The sequence below is a fragment of the Neovison vison genome, chromosome 3 (genome assembly GCF_020171115.1).
Source record: "Neovison vison isolate M4711 chromosome 3, ASM_NN_V1, whole genome shotgun sequence".
In the NCBI taxonomy this organism is placed as follows: domain Eukaryota; kingdom Metazoa; phylum Chordata; class Mammalia; order Carnivora; family Mustelidae; genus Neogale; species Neogale vison.
In genome coordinates, this window is record NC_058093.1 from 1535086 (window position 1) to 1555120 (window position 20035).

Below are 20035 nucleotides of genomic sequence, written 5' to 3' on the forward strand. Positions count from 1 at the left end.
CCAGATGTTATATGAAGAAAGGGATGAAGTCTTACTCTTGCTCTTTGAAATTTATGGTCTAAAACCCTATAGCACGTGACGTGAATAAGGATCCATTCCTACTTTGAGTGCATTCTTGAGCAGAGTTTGAATGGGGCCTGTTGTTTCGAGGGCCATGATTTAATACAGCGATCTGTGTGAATCACATAGGGCGGAGCTTCTTTTTAACCTTGACACCAAAAGCAGGAATAACCCCTATTTTATAGGGTCTAGTGCTAGTGGTGTTTTATCAGGCTTCTGTCATTTAAGATGGTGGCTTGATCTGGGGTAGAGTTAAGTCCATGTAATGATTGGTTGTGTTAAAATGGAATGGTTGGCTTGAGCCCAGAAAGAACTTTCAAAGTCATTGCAGAAATCTCCAGGTGGAAGGGACTTCCTGATGAGTCAGTTAATGCCTCCAAATGCTTATCAGAGTGGTCATGTAGTGGCTGTTAGACTCAAGTAGATACAAAATTCTAATGAGGGCAATTATTAGAGTCTAAAAAAAAAAAAAACCCTGCCCTGCAGAAGAACAGGTTTATGGAGGGTTTTTTTTGTTTGTTTTTTTTTTTTGTTTTTTTTTAAACAGTAAGATTCAAATTCCACAGTGAGTATCTGATAAATCGTGATACTAAAGACTGTTTTACATTTTTGGAGGGCCTCTTTCTTACAGTTCCCAAATCAGTAGGTGTCAGTGCTCTTGACTCACAGCGTAGCTGATTCATGGCGGAGCAGGTATTGTTACTGGGCTAGTGGGATATAAACCGGAAACTGAGGCTCAGGAAAGTTCGGAATAACAGCTGACATATTGAGAGCTTCTCATGAACTAGATGCAGCGTTAAGAAATTTACATTTAGGTTTTTTAAAAAATTTTGTCTCCACTATCCTATGCTGTAAAGGTTACATTTACTCAGAGTTTATGGTCGATAAAATTGAAAAGAGGTTAAGTAACTTATCCAAGTGTACAGGATTGGTAAGTGACCAGAGTCACAGCCCAAACCCAGGTGGACTGACCCAAGGACGGTCTGAGCCCCTGTGTGATGCTGTGCAGCTTTGTTCCCTCCTTCTGCCTCACCCACCCCTGCAAATAAATCAATAAATCTTTTAAAAAAGCAATTAGGAGTCCTCATCAGGAGCCAGGGAGACACTTTTATAGAAAAAAAAGGCAGAAACAAAGTAGGGAATGACTAATAGCGATTGGCTGTGGCTTAAAGCCCCCTTGTCTTTAGCCTTTTGATTTCCTTGTGTTGAGGCGTGTACAGGCCTGGCCTTTGGTCTGCTGAGGTAGGCGGCCGGAGGATTAGAACTGCTGTCGTCTAATCGCCTTCTTTTTAATTAATTTCACAGTCAGAAACAATGCATTACATTATATGGTTGCGCAGATGCCCTCAGAAGAGCTCGTGGACTGATGTAGTATGTTCATGTTTAGAGTCGGCGCACGTGTGGCTTCGGTGTCTGCTCGGTGACTGGTTCTTCTCAGAGGGTTATGTTCGTCTTATTAGTGAATGAGAACAGATATTATCTACTGTTTATCAGACATTATCCGTTGAGATGAATTTCAGAACTTACTATCAGCTGGAGCCAGGGCATGTTTTTTCTCTGGAAATAGTCTAGATACAGAAAGTATCAAAGGAAGCAAAATTCAATATACAAGTGATTTGTCATGAAATGTTTGACTAATGCATGATGAATTTCTAGAATAATTGACAAACATTCTGTAGGATGCTTATTTTAGTGAAACTATTCATCGATATGAGAAATCAATGTCCTCTGTTTTCCATTATTTTTAGGTGTGTCTCATAAAAGTGCTAACCGCAATACGAGGCAGTCATCTGCTTTTAATAGTTAATGAATTAAACCCACAATAACACAATGTTGTCTGATTAAACATATAATTAGTTTTTTTAAGATTTTATTTTTAAATAACTTCTAGACCCATTGTGGGGTTCAGATTCACAACCCTGAGATCAGGAGTCGCACGTTCCACCGACTGAGCCAACCTGGTGGCCTAAATGTGTAACTCCTGCAGTGGGCACTAATTATTAACGAACAGCCCCCTGGAGACGCAGAATCCACTCAGTGATTGCGGGAGTGTGCCTGGAGTCTTGCATCCTGACTGGATGTAGCCTGTTGTTGGTATTTACATTCAATTCAAACATACAGTGTTTAACCTACATTCATTTACCATTGATCCCATTAAGGTGGGTAAAAAGGAGGAAGTTTTAGATAAAAGTCTTAAATTTGTTTTCCAGCCATATCCGAAGCGAGCAGAACATCAGAATGCTTGAGAGGGAAAAAGAGGAGTCACTTTTTTTTTCTTCAAAATTTTATTTTGAAAATCCTTATAGTGTCATAAGATTGCAAAAATGGAGAGAAGTGCCACGTACCCATCACCCAACCTCCTCCGTGGTCGTGTAGCAGTAACTAATCTGAAGCAATGTTGCCGAAGTATGAACCAGTTGTGCAAATGCTGAAAATTAAAATTACTTTTCTCAAAAGTAGATGAAAATTGCCAAAGCTTTCTGATAAACCAAAAAGACAAGTTTTAAAATCTTCTAAAAAAGAAAACTTATTTACATTTCTTCTTAAAAAGTAAATTAATGCAGAATGCATTCCAAATTTTGTGGTTTTTTTGGAAACTTCCACATTCAAAAGAAGCGAAGACTCTGCATCTGCGTCGCTCTGGCGCGACACAGTCCGTTTGTGCTTTTGTCTGTCGATGAGCATTTACGTTATTTTCACTTTTTTGGTCTATTTTGAAGAATGCCCCTGTGAACAGTTGTGTTCAGACTTTTGTGGACCTGTGTTTTGAATTTCGGGGGCCACATAGCTCAAAGTGGAATTACTGGGTCATATGGTAAATCTATGTCTAATATTTTGAGGACTTGACAAACTTTTCCCAAAGGCTCTGCACAATTTACAGCCATTTCTGGGGTCCCAGTTTCTCTTTCTGTTTGCAGATGCTTCATAATGTTTGCCGTTCTAGGGGGTGTGCAGTGGCATCTCTTTGTGGCTCTGATTGGCATTTCTCTGATGCCTAATGATGTTGAGCATCTTTTTAAGTGTTTATTGATAATTTGTGTATCTTTTTTGGAGAAATATTTATTCAGATCCTCGCCCAGATTTTAAATTGAGTTCTCTTATCATATGTAATTTTTGCAGATATTTTCTGCCATTTTGTAGGATGTCTTTTCACTTTCTTGATGTTGTCCTTTGAAGCCTAAGAGTTTTTAATTTTGATGAAAACCAATGTGTGTGTGTGTGTGTGTGTGTGTTTTATTGCTTTCACTTTTGGTGTCTTATCTAAGAAACTGTTGTCTAATTAAGGTCACAAAAATTTACTTCTGTGTTTTCTTCTAATGGTTTTATAGCTTTAGGTACTATATTCAAGTCTATAATCTACTCTTTTTGAGAAGAGATAGACAGTTTTACCAGCCCTATTTGTTGAGAAGACTATTCTTTACCCGTTTATCTGTCTTGGCACCCTTGCAGAAGACTATAAGTATAGGGTTTATTTCTGGACTTTCTGATTTACTCCATTGATCAATATGTCTAGCCTCATGTCACCACACTGTCTTAATTACTGTAGCTTTGTAGTAAAATTTGGAATTGGAAAATGTGAGTCTTCTTAACATTTTCTTTTGCAAAATTATTTTGGCTATTCTGGGATTCTTATATTTCTGTTTGAATTATGGTATCAGCTTCTGAATTTCTTCAAAAAAGGCAGCTGGAGCTCATTGAATGCGGGGCTAGTTCTTTGGATTGCTGTCTTCTTCTCAACCCGAGCCAGGCCTACACATAAGAAACCATGTCTAAGGGACCTGCAGTTGGCATTGATCTTGGCACCACCTACTCCTGCGTGGGTGTCTTCCAGCACAGGAAAGTGGAAATAATTGCCAATGATCAGGGAAACCGACCACCCCAAGTTATGTCGCCTTCACGGACACCGAACGATTGATTGGTGATGCTGCGAAGAACCAAGTTGCGATGAACCCCACCAACACAGTTTTTGATGCCAAATGCCTGATTGGACGGAGATTTGATGATGCTGTTGTCCAATCTGATATGAAGCATTGGCCTTTCATGGTGGTGAATGATGCTGGCAGGCCCAAGGTCCAAGTAGAATACAAGGGAGAGACAAAAAGCTTTTATCCAGAGGAGGTGTCTTCTATGGTTTTGATGAAAATGAAGGAAATCACAGAGGCTTATCTTGGGAAGACCGTTACCAATGCAGTTGTCACAGTACCTGCGTACTTCAGTGATTCTCAGCATCAGGCTACCAAAGATGCTGGAACTATTGCTGGTCTCAATGTACTTCGAATCATCAGTGAGCCAACTGCTGCTGCTATTGCTTATGGCTTAGACAAAAAAGTTGGAGCTGAAAGGAATGTGCTGATCTTTGACTTAGGAGGTGGCACTTTTGATGTGTCAATCCTTACTATTGAAGATGGGATCTTTGAGGTTAAGTCCACAGCTGGAGACACCCACTTAGGTGGAGAAGACTTTGACAACCGAATGGTCAACCATTTTATTCCAGAGTTCAAGCGCAAACATCAGAAAGATATCAGTGAAAACAAGAGGGCAGTTCGTCGTCTCCGTACTGCTTGTGAACATGCTAAGCGTACACTTTCTTCCAGCACCCAGGCCAGTATTGAGATTGATTCTCTGTATGAAGGAATCGACTTCTATACCTCTATCACTCGTGCCCAGTTTGAAGAATTAAATGCTGACCTGTTCCGTGGCACCCTGGACCCTGTAGAGAAAGCTCTTCGGGATGCCAAGTTAGACAAGTCTCAGATCCATGATATTGTTCTGCTGGGTGGTTCTACCCGTATCCCCAAGATTCAGAAACTTCTCCAAGATTTCTTCAATGGAAAAGAACTGAATAAGAGCATCAACCCTGATGAAGCTGTTGCTTGTGGTGCAGCTGTCCAGGCAGCCATCCTTTCTGGAGACAAATCTGAAAATGTTCAAGATTTGCTGCTGTTGGATGTCACTCCACTTTCTCTTGGCTTTGAAACTGCTGGAGGAGTCATGACTGTTCTTATCAAGCGTAATACTACCATTCCTACCAAACAGACACAGACCTTCACTACCTACTCTGACAACCAGCCTGGTGTGCTTATTCAGGTGTATGAAGGTGAGCGTGCCATGACCAAGGACAACAATCTACTTGGAAAGTTTGAACTCACAGGCATACCTCCTGCTCCTCGTGGTGTCCCTCAGATTGAGGTCACTTTTGATATTGATGCTAATGGTATCCTCAATTTCTCTGCCGTAGATAAGAGCACAGGAAGAGAACAAGATTACCATCACTAATGACAAGGGCCGCTTAAGCAAGGAAGATATTGAGCGCATGGTCCAGGAAGCTGAGAAGTACAAAGCTGAAGATGAGAAACAGCGGGACAAGGTGTCTTCCAAGAATTCACTTGAGTCTTACGCATTCAACATGAAAGCAACTGTTGAAGATGAAAAACTTCAGGGCAAGATAAATGATGAAGACAAACAGAAGATTCTTGAGAAGTGCAATGAAATCATCAACTGACTTGATAAGAACCAGACTGCAGAGAAGGAAGAATTTGAACACCAGCAGAAAGAGTTGGAGAAAGTCTGCAACCCCATCATCACCAAGCTGTACCAGAGTGCAGGGGGCATGCCAGGAGGAATGCCTGGAGGCTTCCCTGGTGGTGGAGCTCCTCCCTCTGGTGGTGCCTCCTCTGGGCCCACCATTGAAGAGGTTGACTAAACCAATCTGAGAATAAATAGGTTGAGCATTGTTCCACACACAATATTCAAAGGACCCAAATTTGTAGGAAATTCCATGACAGTTGTAATGTTGAGCTGCTATAGCAAAAAAACTGGGCATTCTTGATACTTGAATATGGAATATGTGCACAGGGAAAGGAAATAAACATTGCACTTTATAAGCACTGTATTGTTAAGTGGAAAATGCAATGTCTTAAATAAAACTGTATTTAAAATTGGCAAAAAAAAAAAAAAGGCAGCTGGAATTTCATTAAATTTGTAGTTCATTTTGGGAGTTCCAGTATAGAAATATGGTGTATCTTTCCACTAGGCAGATCTTCTGACTAACTGATTTTTGTATATTTATTTTAATGAAACTGCTTACTAGTTCTCAAAGGTTTTTGGTTGTTTCCATTGGATTTTCTATATACAAGATCTTGTCATCTGTACAGAGATAGTTACACTTCTTCCTTTCTGTATTAGTCTGCTTGAGCCACTATATCAAAGTACCACAGATTGGGTGGCTTAAACAACAGACATTAGTTTTTCACAGTTATGGAAGATAGAAAAGCCAAGATCAAGATGTTAGCAAATATGGTCTCTGAAGCGAGCCCTCTTCCCGTATTGCATACAGCCGCCTTTTTGCCAGGTCTTCCCATGGTGGAGCTGGATCTGGGCCCTTCTAACAGAGACAGGATGTCCTCATGGGCTTTGCCCCACGATCTCCCCTCAACCCAGTTATCTCCCGAAGGCGCTGCCTCACAATGCCGTCACGGTGGGGGGTAAGGGCTTCCACATGGGAATTTGGGGGGGAAACAAATATTCAGTCCTTAACACTTCTCAATCTGGATGCCTTTTACTTCTTTAATTTTCCTTTTGAAAATGTTATCTTTAACATGTAATACATTTAAAAACATCTAATTGGAACAGACTTTTAAAAATCACAATAATATATATTTGGACATCTGCTTCAGTCTACATTTTCAGTTCAGCAGTGAGCAAACCTGGAAAGCAAACTGTCCTCATTTTGTTGATACGGTTGTCAGCAAACATTTATTGAATGTAACATCATTCCCAGGAATGTACTAGGCATTGTGGAGGTCATAAAAAAATGAGCTCTGTGTAGGAGCTTAATTTCATAGAGAAGCCCAGTTTCGGTATGCTTGAAATTCTCCAGAGAAAATGTAACACTCACTATAAATTCCATGGGTCATGGGAAGATGGCACTGGCACTGCCCACGGAGGTGAGTCGCAAAACTCCGGATGATGGAGCACAAACAGCGGAAGAATGGATGGGGTTTAACAGGGGCAGTGAGGCAAGGGGAAGTTATTTTACATAGAGACTGCTGTGGTTAAGTCAATTAAGTGAGTGTGGAGATAAGTTTTGGAAAAGTTATAGTTAAGTCTAAAAAACAGATAATGAAGATGCTGGACTAGAGTTTGAGGAAGACTAATAACCAAGACTAATAAGATGTATGGAAGTAAGATAGATATAAAGTGAAAAAGGTGATTTTAATAAAAGTAGGAGAGAAAGGTGACAAAGAGAGAACTTCCGAGGGACCAGAAATAAGGCTTAGTAAAAGATTGATGACGGCAGGAGGAGGGGACGGAACGGTAAAAATGACTGCGGTTTCCAGCTAAACTATGAGAGGAGGGCCTGTGAACGGCTCAAGGTCCCAGAACCACGAAGGGCAGAGCTAGAATTTTAAATGGAAACCTTTTGACCCCCAACCTTGTGTTCTTTATACCATGTGCATTTTAGGGGTAACTGTGGAGGGTTGTAGCCTTTATTACATTCCCCAAATCTTCAGTAGCATAATCCAACCCATGTCCCTAAGTAGAAGGTTTTACGTTTTCTGGTGAAGGGTACCTTACCGTAGAGGAGTGTAAGCTAATTCTGAAGGTATTCATGATTAGTCGGGAAAAAGATCAAGTATTTATATTAACAATTTACACGAATGTGTTCTAATTCATAATAAGCAACCACTGTTTCCGTTAGTGTCATGTGACCTTGTCACACGGGTTTTCACTCCCAAGAGTCATCTCAGCACAGGAGCGAAGTGTGACCAATTCGTGGTGCTCCTCGGGGTCTGACGTGAGAATTCCCGTGCGCACGTCGTGTATTCAGTTCTTTATCCAACGAGTGCTTCGTGTGGACCGCATTTCGCGCTGCAGGAGAAATTAAGGCTTTGGGAAAAGAAGGCAGCCTGCTTTTTCTGCTAGCTGAATTTTTGTCTACGACCTCCACCCTTTCAGCTGGACCAGTGCTGCATCCCCGCTGGCCGCAGACAGCCCGAGTCTGAAGCAGTGGTCCCGGTCCTCCATCAGTTAGCTCTCTTTTCACTCTCCCAAGTGTCCCAGCCACAGTGCATGTAGTACATACTGTGTAGGGTCACAGTACATGTAGTACGTTCAAATTCATGTTGCAGTAAAATTTCAGATTGAATGCGTATCTTTCCTCTTCAGCTTCACTGTTGAGGAACTGAAATAGGAAAATGTTCAATATATGAGTACCAAAATTCTACAGTAATTATGACTGGAGTTTCCAAGAAAACAATCTAAAATAGAGGTGAAGAGATTTGGTAATCCACAGAATAGGAAAATAGAACACTGATGTAGCGCTTAGGACATGTATTTCTGCTTCAAATAAAACCAATTAAATAAGACCTTTTCTCCCCCTCGGCTGATTGCTGAGATTTTAGTAGAAACGTGAGACAAGTTACTTTTGTGTGCAAAGACTTGTAAGAAGCTGTTAGCCTGGCGGAATCTGCGGGCTGGTAAGTGACTAGGAGCGCGGCGTCGAGCATCCTCGCTCGCTGGGCGGAAATGCTTTATTCGGTCTCTGGCATAAATTGCTTTAGGCAAAGGCTCAGTGGGGATGAGAAGAGCCGTGGTCAGTGACAGCACCTACTAAATAAAAAATGAAAGCTGACGTTGCGTCCACCAAGCACTCGCCGCATGCCAGGGGCTGCTCACAGGTGCTTCACGTACACTCACTGCCATGACGTTCTTGTTTCAACTTGACAGATGAAGAAGATGAGATACGGAGATCAGCTAACTTGCCCCTCAGCTGGCAGAGCCAACGCTGTAGCTACCTGGTGCTGTGACATTTTTTAAAGATTTATTTATTTTAGAGAGAGAGAGATGGGGGGGCGGGCAGAGGGAGAGGCAGAATCTCCGGCCGACTTCCTGCTGGGCACAGAGCCTGACACGGGGCTCGATCCCGTGACCCCGAGATCGTGACCTGAGCTGAAATCGAGAGATTCTCCACGGACTGAGCCACCCAGGTGCCCCCTAGTGCTACATTTTTAGACTGCCTGATGCTCTTACTGTGTGTTTTTAGGTGCCCATTTACAGACAATATTTATGATACGTTTCCAGGACATACTGTGGTTAACAGTCTCTGTCCACATACTCCGTCACGTTTTCTTTCTGTCTCCCTCCCTCACAAACACACGCACACACGCACGCACACAGGCCCTGGGAAGCAGAACCCGCGAGGGTGCCCTCACTTCATAGTCAGGATGTATTTATGTGGTTTGCCCAGAATTGCTCATTAGGAAGCGGCGGAACGGAGATTGCCTCCAGCTTAGCTCCTTGTCGTCTGTGAGCGCCTCGTTCTGCAACGCGGAGATCCCAAGTGCAGGTGCTGAAGCGTCGCGTTGGACCCTACAGGACTCCTCCTCGGCAGTATAAAACTAGAAACCAGCATGTTTTGTTTTGTTTTTAAAGATTTTATTTATTTATCTGACAGAGATCACCAGTAGGCAGAGAGGCAGGCAGAGAGAGAGGAGGAAGCAGGCTCCCCGCTGAGCAGAGAGCCCGATGCGGGACTCGATCCCAGGACCCTGAGATCATGACCTGAGCCGAGGGGAGAGGCTTAACCCACTGAGCTACCCAGGCGCCCCCGAAGACAGCACGTTTATCAGCCTTTTACCTTTAAATATTTTCCCATGCTTAGGGTGGCTCTTTAAACGTCTGTGCTGATACAATGAGCCCAAGAAAGTAGGCTGATAGTTCCCTTTAATTTCCCATCTGTGAAACGGCAGTCATATGAGTACTTATTCGTCGACTTGACAGAGATAAAGTAAACAATGCTCTTGTAAAGCACTCGAAGCAGCGTCTGGCACTCCGCTGTTCTCTCACGTTAACGAGGACTCGTGCTGGACACTACGGGCAGCTTGTATGAAGCCGTTCTCGTTACTGGGAATTGCTCCCAGTGCACGAGTGTCACTGATGTCCAGAACGCCGGGTGATGTTCTTGTGCTAATTCTGAAGAGATTTTATTGGTGACCAACATTGGTGACAACACCATTTAGGAAAGAACTCTGCGCTTTGAAGAAATACAAAATATATTTTAGGAAATCCGTGTGAGTTCAAACTTTCCCATCTATTAAAAATACAGTAGTTTTGTGAGGGCCTGCAAACTTGGGGAGGGGTTGGCAGTGGGGAATGGATTTCTTCCAGAACATACAGTTTCAGTTTTATAAGACGAAAGGAGTTCAGGAGATTGGTTTCACGACAGTGTATGTGACTGAACTTATTACTGAACTAAATACTTAAAAATGCTTTAAGATGGTCAATTTTTTTAAGATAGTAAATTTTAAGTATAATTTTACTACAACAAAAAACTTAAAAAAAAAAAAAGCACGTTTATTTTAGTGTTAAGAAATCTCAGTCTGGGGTGCCTGGGTAGCTCAGTGGGTTAATGGTCTGACTCTTGGTTTTGGCTCAGGTCCCGAGAGCTCCACATGGAGGCCCGCTGGGTTGGAGCCCCCGTGAAGATTCTCTCTACCCTCTCCTTCTGTCCCTCCCTCGCCCCTCACGTGGGCACGCACACTCTCCCTCTAAAAGAATTAATGATAAAAGTAAGTTTTATTTTTATATTATTTACACGGATAAAAAATATTGTTTCCCTTTTTTTCCCTCTTCTTTTCCTTCCTTCTTCCTTTGTCAACATACCTGGTCAAGCTTCATTCTGCAGAAGATTCCCTGTGTTTGCTTTCGGCTTGGTTCTCTAAGGATTGCTAGTTAACTGATAAGATTTTTGCTGTCACAGAAAGAGAGACTTGGACTTCGGGCAGATCTATTAGGAGAGCTTTAACTGGCCCCTTACTGTGGCAGGCCAACAATGCAAATGACTGTATTTTCCAAGGAATTTTTGTTTGTAGGGCTCTTTCTTTTTCTTTATGCCATTTTTATCACGTACTTGACAGTTCATTTGCATATATTTATTTATCTATGTTAAATCAGAAACTAAGTGAAATATTGTTAAGGTCTTTTGACCCATGTTGCTAGTTTTGTGTGTGTGTGCTCTTTTTTCTTTTCTTTTTTTAAAGATTTTATTTATTTATTTGACAGGCAGAGATCGCAAGTAGGCAGAGAGGCAGGCAGGGGTGGTGGAGGGGAAGCAGGCTCGATTCCAGGACCCTGAGATCATGACCTGAGCCAAAGGCTGGGCTCTCAGCTCAGCGGGGAGCCTGCCTCCCCCTCTCTGCCTGCCTCTCTGCCTACTTGTGATCTCTCTCCCTCTGTCAAATAAATAAATAAATTCTTAAAAAAAAAAAAAAAGCACAAATATTGGCCATTTCTAGTCAGAAAAAATTAAGTAATTGACACATTAGGAAAATATGTAATCAGTATAGCATCTTAATTGTTTAGTGGGTAACAGCGTCAACTGTATTCTTTTAGCTTCTAGATTCTTTTTATTTTGAGAAGAAAGCCAAAAATTTCTTTTGATTTAAAAAAATGCTAAGATAATTATAACACAATTATATAGGAATATTGAAAGTTTTATCAATTATAATTTTCTTCATAGATAAATTTAGTATTTTAAATTGGATTTGGATGATAAAGAAATGTATAACATTATCAGATATGTATTTCAAAGTATCTATAAACAGATACGCTACTATCCTGTTCTCACTTCCTTATCTAGTTTTAACATTAATTTATTCCTTTAACAGATAGTATTGAGTTACAGTTTTATGCCAGGCACTGTGCCATATGTATGTCCATGTTGGAGACAGAACGTGACCCAAGCAGATAGAGTCATGGTAGCTCATTAGGCTCTAGAGTGATACATGCCCTGAAGGAAATGAATTGTGCTCTGATGTGTTTTCCAGTCCTTAAAGTGACACAGCACTGCAATCCATTATCGTCTGCTAACTCAAAGTACCTATATGACTAAGCCAAACTTTTGGAATGCTTTTTTCCGCTAGTGGATTAAACAATGCATTTCCTTTTGTCATGTTTGCTTCATGCTTCTACAGCCTGCAAAATCAAAGCCTTTAATTGGGTTGGGATCAAATTCATCTCATGGAAGAAGCTGTGTTATTGTTGTTTTTTTTTTTTTTTTTTTTTTTTTTTAGTCAAAGTGGTCACTTAGTTGCTGTCAGATGTAAGAGCAGGATGAATTAAGAAATGATGTTCATTTACCATTAACTTGCACTTTCCGGAAGAGAAGAAAGTGACAGAGTGAAAGAGTCAACTGTTCTTTTCTCTGTAATCTTAAAAGGGAACCGTTTTGATTTTCCACATGACCTTGACCATACTACGGGACTTAAAGAAGTGAACTCGATTTGAGATGTTGCTTACACAACAGTAAGCGTGAGGAATTGTACAAGGAGATATACCAGACTCAACCCAGGGAGGAAAAAACCAGTAAGTAAATAGGAAAAAAGTTGGAGGCCAGCTAACCATAGAGGTTTTCACAGTGTACTTTGGGATTGTTCCATATTCTATGACCAGGTTGCTTTAAAAACATCGTAAATATGCAGACTTGTTGACATTTTGTAATGAGACTGTGAGTTGGAGAAGTCTCCCCATTGGCAATGTGCACTGCTCCCTCTTGATCTCCAATTCTCTTTGACTGACGTCCTGTGGTTAGTGCCTCGCTGGTGCCCTTTGATGGTTTTACCCAGTTCATTCGCAGGTTCTCTGCTTAGGATCTTATAAACAGTGTGACTCATGACTAGAAAATGTATCCTGGCCAGGATTCTGTGAACCGAGAATAATTTTCAGGCAGGAAAATCTTCAATCACAGCCTAAAAAGCCCATGTCCACTTAGCATAGCTTTTAAAGAATCTTGATTGAGCATCGTAGACAAGTGCATGCCTTCCTTGAGCACTGATTTTCAAGCAGTGACAATTTCCACTACTAGCTGAAACTACTAGAAGCATTCCAAGGCTTTTATCGCTTTTTTCTGGCACCAAATCTTGCATGTCTCTGGGAGTGGGAAGCCCTTTGGCAGTAAGAGCTGCTTCCACCTGTGAAGCTTTATTCTGATTTCTTAAGAGCAAGACTGATTTAATTATTAATGTTGACTAAATCAGTGGTGAGCCTTTTGTTTTTTGGTCAGGTCAGGGTGTGCATAGCGTTTGATCCCAGAGCCCTTGACGGCGCTCTTATCCGACGGATGCTGGAGGAGGAGATGAAAGCAACCGTTCGGGGGCTGCTTGGGGCAGGATAGGAAGTCGTGGCTACGGACTTGAATGCAGGGCAATAAACCACCAACCACCTTCTAGAGATTTTATTGTGGATGCTGATATTTCATTTTACTATCTGATTATAAAAGTTGAAAGGTAAGTAGCTAAAGTAACAGTTGGGGTTTAATATATCACAGTAGTTTAATTCACTGTACAGCTGAAGACTGTTACCCTTCAACACAGTCTAGAATATTGCTCCTCTTCTGTGGTGGCATAAACCTGAACACTTAAGTATTTCCCCCCTAAAATTAGCAATTGAAAGAGTTTCAAGTGTCACTGCACTGTGAAATATTAAGCAGATGACATATGCAGATACTGTGGTTGTTAGTACGAATGGCTGAACACTGTACGCAACAACTCTGAGGGTGTCGTGCTCCGCAGGTGTATCTGGCAGGAAGTAGGTGTCTTCATCTGTGTGAATCATTCACTCATCTGTTTGCCTGTCATGTCCCAGGCATCTTTCTGTCAAGTTGTTTTCAAGAGACTGAGCCTGTGTCTGATCTCAGGCCATTTAAATGAGAAATGCAGAGTACCCAGGCATTTATGCATTTTCAAAGTTCTTAGCGTGTTTCTAATATACAACTAGGTTTGAATACCATGTTTTTTAGTAGTAAGGAAAAATATAAGGCCTCATTTCTTATTTTATTGATGGAAACAAGTAATAAAAACTGATGAAAATTGAAGCTACCGAGAAATGCTAGAAAGGAAAATAAAACAGGGTAAGGGAAGAAGGTATGGCAGTGTGGAATTATTATAAAACAGTAACCAAGGAATGAACACCTCCTAGATGTTGTGACAGTTGAGTAGAAGGTTAAAGGATGGAAAAGTGCATGAGCTACGTGCAGGTGTAGGAAAAAGGCTCAGGTGAGACCCTGAGATAGGAGTGTAATGGGTGGTTTGAAGCAGAGCAAGACTTAGGTGGATGGAATGTAGGAGGAAGGAAGGAGGAGGAGAAGATGATGATAGCGACAGAGAGAGGGAGAGAAAGCATCGCTAGCTCATGGAGCCTGTAAGTGTGAGCAGAAGCCGTCAAATGATTTGATCTTATGTATATTTTGAGAAGATCATTATGACTTTATCATTAATATCATTACAGAAACAATATGGAGGACATTCTTGGGCATTACACATTTGATCTTCATTATGATTGTCAGACATTCACACCTAAAGCAAATCAATGTGATTCTTTTTTGCAGATTAATTGTATGAGAAGAAAAACTTATTGGGGCAAATTGACGCTAATCCATGCAGCTTTTAATGACTTGGTTTAGAAAGCAACTCGGTGCCTATCGTACCTTTGATGTATGTAAATGGTGATAATTATCCTCTTTTAAAGGGGAGGGGCCACATTTCTTTTAGGAAAATGTACATGTCATTTATGTTCAATAAATTTTTTTCTTAATTCAAAGGGACTTTGAACAAAACCTAGTTCCCATCATGATTGCCTGCCTTTCTGAATTTAATTCTATTTCCTTCTTAATGACAAAATGTTCAATATGAATACTGAGATATACAATCAGCTCAATTAAAAAAAATAAAAATTATTTCATAGCTTCTTTATGAACCTTATTTTATAAGCTCACGCCTAGTTGTCAGATCCTTCTGCATTTCAGCTAACAATTTCGTTGTAATAATTGACTCATTTTCTGGAAATAAAATTGTTAATCATGAAGCCATCTCTATCTCTTCATTTTTCGAGCGTATTATGAGTAAAACTGTGGAGATACCCCATGGGAAAGTGCTTCCTTGATGAAATGAAATGAAGAATCATGATATACTTTGGGAGCTTCAAAATACATAATAATATATTTAAAACACAAGAAAATACCAGAGTAAAAACATTGTTTAAATCTATTTATGTAAATGTTTTCCAAACATATTTGAGTATAAAGTCCTTGTGTGTGTGTGTGTGTGTGTGTGTGTGTAAAACTTCATAGTTCATAGAAGAGTGTTTCTCAGAATTCATTTTGAGAATCCTGGTTCCTGCATAGATAGCTGAAGCTGACTTTTATTTTTGCAAATGTCGTTATTGATGTTGCTCTACTCATCCACATGTTTATAAACAAAGCAAACAGTGGGAGACTTAACGATTCTTTCTGACACTGAACAGATGTGAAGTTGATTCCCGTATTACTGCCTGCAGGACTTAAAAATAAACCTGTTACTCGTTTTTTGCTTGTTCTTGTAGAGTCTTAAATTTAATTCATCAATGACTTCAGGCTCTTCACAAGAAAAGGAACTTAATGCCTTCTCTCCATGTGTCAAGATGGTAAATGGTTGTGTTTCTTTCATAAGCCCCTGAACATTAGGGAGCATGGACCTTTTTGTCTGTTTCTTCCTCTGTTCTCTGATTTAGAAGGCCCATAGGTAATACTGGCCAAGAGAGTGTGATCTTTGTTTGCACAGTGGTTTTTCCCGCCAAATATATGAAACTTGAAGCCTGTGGAGAACTATCACCAGTTACTTCTATCCAGTTAAAGGGAATAGAATTCAGAAAAGGAAACCAAAACTTGGTAGGAGGAGGGTTCTAATAATAATAATAATAATAATTTAAAAAACATGGCCTGTAAAGACAGGTGATGAACTTAAGTTATCAGAAAACCCTTCCCTCTCTTAATTTCCCAGGAGCTGTGGAAGCATTACATTTCTTCTATTAATATAATTGCCTGCTTTTCTCCCCTAGAAAACGTTTTTGTCCGTTTTGTTGTAAGAACTCAGAATTATAAAACATTTAATTGTACGTTCCAATGTCCATCGTTATACCTTTGAACAATGATAGTATATCCCTGTGTGTGACGGTTCTAGTCCCAGAAGATGCGCAGTGACCTGTGGATTTGTGGGTGCTGTGCAGTCACTCTGTGGTCGCTTGGGGAGTTGAGTCCAGTGGACCGGAACTGTCAAAAGCAATGGATGCCCATCAGGAAACGGCTGACCTCGAGTTGAGTTTAGGATGTCTCAAGGACTGAATTATGGAGGAGTATAAAACTTACCCTGAGAATTTCGAGGAAGCGTTGACAGATGGTTAACAGGTGGGTGGCCGAATCAGGACTAGCATTTCTGAACCACGGCTGCAGAAGGTAGAGCCAGGAGGAGGAGAGGCAGAGGCAGTGTGAGGAAGGACAGTCCGTTTGCTTGTCAAGGCCAAGTTACTAGTGTCTGGCCGTGGGATGGGGAAGCTGCCGTGGATTCTGGAGCTCTTTTGAAAAATGGAAATGCCCAAGATGTGGCGACAGGGTGTAGCGTCGAGGAAAGGGAAGAAGGGTGATGTCGGTTGAAGACTGGTCAGCATTTTCCTGGGTGAGAAACTGGGGGCAGAGCAGCTTTGGCGGTCATGAAGATGAGGGCTTCCTCAGACTTGCCTGATCGGGACACTTGTGGGTCTGACCCGTGGCAGGGACGTGCTTGTCGTAATTCCTATGCGTGTGTTCTGTTGAATTTATAGACTGCGTCCTAGTAAACATATCAAGTCTAACATTGCAGTTTTTACTAAAACTCTTTTTAGTAGATTTTACTAAAATCTTCAGATTACACACAGTGGGCTTGATGTGTGCTGTTGCTGCCTTATCCTCTGTCTCTCGAACCAGCCGACCGCCTCTGCGCTGCTCAGGAGCATCATTTACGATGGTTAAAAAGTAAACCCTTGTTTCCTAAGCAGTCGTCTTGCTCACAGCACTCAAGTAATAGGAAACCCTTTTGCAATTCAGTGCTTGCAAGTCCGGGGAGAGCCTTGTTTTCTCTGTGGGGGTTCGGTGTTCTGTTGCAGGGAGGGAACCATAGTTGCACTGAGAACGCTGGGTTTCTCGGCACCCACGGAAAAGCCCCCTTGAGACCGCTTCCTGGTCCCTGGGATTACCTGGGTTACTTACTAAGACAGAAATATCTGTGGAGAGAATTCACAGTGGACACTAAAGATTTTACATTCCAAGCAGCACGTTCGGAGAACTGGGTTCATTGCACGATGCCTTCCGCATTGCATTTGTGTTCTGATGAAGCCTACCTGCTCTGAATCTCTATCCCCAGGAAGTATAAAATGAGATCCCATGTTTGTATTTGTTGTAGTAACAAATGGACAATGATTTTACCTTTATGTGTAATTATAAATTTTAGTTTATTTGTGCAGGTAAATAGAACACAGATTCCTCGAAGGTGGAAACTCTGTCCTGCTCATCGTTGTGTCAGCTCTGTCTGCACACGTCCGTAGTCCGCGGTCCATCCTGGATGCCTGAAGGGACTGTGGTTCCTGGAACAGTATTTCCAGTTTTTCTGTTAGCATTTGTCCGTGTCTGTGCGGATGGGCTATGACGGGTGGAGGAGACGGCAGGTGCGGGGAAGTTGCCTTAGCTGTAGGTCATACAGTTGAGCTCCACTGGGTGGACAGACGCGTCGTGCCCCAGGTTCCTTTCAAATCTGAGGACACGTAGTAGCTCCAGGGTTCAGGATGGAGCGACAGGGAGCTTTAGCTTGTGCCCCGCCATGGAGAAGCAGATGGCGCTTAATATGCAGACACAGGGGGCTTTCGCAGGTGGCCTTTCGCAGTCTGGGCCCACCCGTGCCAGCAGGCGGGATTTCTTCGTCAAGTTCCAGCTACGGAGGGGAGTGACACGAAAGTACGGTGTTGTCCTGGCAACTCAGAAATGGGTGCGAAGAGAGGAACGGGTCCACGCTGCAGCTCACAGGAGGGAGGCACAATTAGAAACGTGGGCATCTCCATCCTTCTCCTAGAAGAGTGGCTTGAGGCAGGAGGAGGCCAGTCAGAAGAGTGACCTCGACAGCTGCATGCACAGTGGAAGAGCCTGGGCGCTTCGGCTGGGCGGGTGCGGATCCGTCTGAAGCCCGGGACTGGGGATGCAGTGGTAGCCGGCCGGTGCGCCCGAGCTCCTAGTCTCCTCGCCCTTTCTCCTTCCCTGTGGAGCCTTGCCCTGCCGTGCTTCCTGGAGCCTGTCCTTTCCTCTTCTCTCTTCCAAGCTTCTCTTTCCCCTTTCCTCACCCTTCTTCCTCCCGGCTGTGGGATGGGGTTTTGGAAGTGGTTGTAAGTGCGGTGGAAGTTCGGTACCGTCTTTTCTAGTACAGGAAGGTGAGTTCTGATGTGTAACTGTGCGTCATCTAGGAAAGGAGGCTCGGCTTTCTTGGCGTTGAGGAGTCCCTAAAATGAGAAAGTGTATTTTTTCTGCTCTACTGATTGAGTCTGTGAATGTATTTGACTTAGCCTCAAGTTACAAAAAAAACTCCACAAAGTGTTTTAGGCATAATAAAGAAAATACAGAAGCTGACCATAAATTATGTGTGCTTTATTGTTCTTGTGCAGAAAGAGAAAAATCATAGTGCAGGTTTGTTTGTTTTTGCTTTGGAATTAGCTGGAGGGGAACAGGTACCTCCAAATGGAGAGCGTTTTAGGAGAGCACACGTTTTCCAGTGCCTTGAGATGCCTAACGAATTTGGGTGGCCTTTCTTTCCTTTTCATTGGGTTAGTCTGATTCTTCAGGAGTGTATCAAAAAGAGTAAAAAAATATTGTTTTCACAGAGTTGTAGGCGCTGTTTCGTTCCTTTGCAGTCGTAGGCGGCTGTTGAGGCGGGACACAAGAGGCCACGTTCGGTTCCTGAGACGCCGGCAGGGGACTCCGTTCGCTGGGTCTCCGTCAGGTGCGGCGCCAGGCGCCGAATCCCAGCCACTCGGGCTTCAGAGAACCCAGGGAGGAAGGGCGGGACTCGGGCGCGGACGTGCACGGGCCGCGCCAGCTGGTGCCTCCTCGTCCCGGCTGGATGGAGCTGAGTCCGCGGGGCGAGGTCGCTCCTTCTGTCTCGGCGCCGCCTGCCTCCAGGCTTTCCGCCGCACGCAGAGCCTCTTCTTCCGGCCCGGAGTCTGGCCACCCGCGTCCGTCCGGCTCGGAGTCTGGTCACCCGCGTCCGTCCGGCTCGGAGTCTGGTCACCCGCGTCCGTCCGGCTCGGAGTCTGGCCACCCGCGTCCGTCCGGCTCGGAGTCTGGTCACCCGCGTCCGTCCGGCTCGGAGTCTGGTCACCCGCGTCCGTCCGGCTCGGAGTCTGGTCACCCGCGTCCGTCCGGCTCGGAGTCTGGTCACCCGCGTCCGTCCGGCTCGGAGTCTGGCCACCCGCGTCCGTCCGGCTCGGAGTCTGGTCACCCGCGTCCGTCCGGCTCGGAGTCTGGTCACCCGCGTCCGTCCGGCCCGGAGTCTGGTCAGCCGCGTCCGTCCGGCCCGGAGTCTGGTCACCCGCGTCCGTCCGGCCCGGAGTCTGGTCACCCGCGTCCGTCCGGCTCGGAGTCTGGTCAGCCGCGTCCGTCCGGCTCGGAGTCTGGTCACCCGCGTCCGTCCGGCTCGGAGTCTGGTCACCCGCGTCCGTCCGGCTCGGAGTCTGGTCACCCGCGTCCGTCCGGCTCGGAGTCTGGTCACCCGCGTCCGTCCGGCTCGGAGTCTGGTCACCCGCGTCCGTCCGGCTCGGAGTCTGGTCACCCGCGTCCGTCCGGCTCGGAGTCTGGTCACCCGCGTCCGTCCGGCTCGGAGTCTGGTCACCCGCGTCCGTCGTCCGGACGTCTCCGGCCTGGGGACGTCGGGGAAGCCCCTTCTGCCCGTCCGGCCAGCCCGGTTGTCGTCCCCGCAGGGTGGGAGCAGAGCGGGGTCCCGCGGGGACGAGCCGCTGCTGCTCCCTCCGGGGGCGTCTCGGTCCCGGTCCCGGTCCCGGCTCCTGCCGTCGACGACCTCGTCGGAGCCCAGCCTGGGGCCCTCGGAGGGCCGCGCTGTGCCCAGCGCCTCGCCGGGCTGGTCCCGCA

General features: G+C 44.0%; 1 protein-coding gene and 1 pseudogene across 8 annotated transcripts in view; both read left to right on the forward strand.

The window, feature by feature from the left end:
* GULP1 (GULP PTB domain containing engulfment adaptor 1) overlaps positions 1 to 20035 on the forward strand; it is a 256891-nt gene that overhangs the window by 53357 nt on the left and 183499 nt on the right. The gene's annotated exons all lie outside the window — the stretch shown is intronic.
* Positions 3809 to 5945, forward strand: LOC122902102 (annotated as a pseudogene).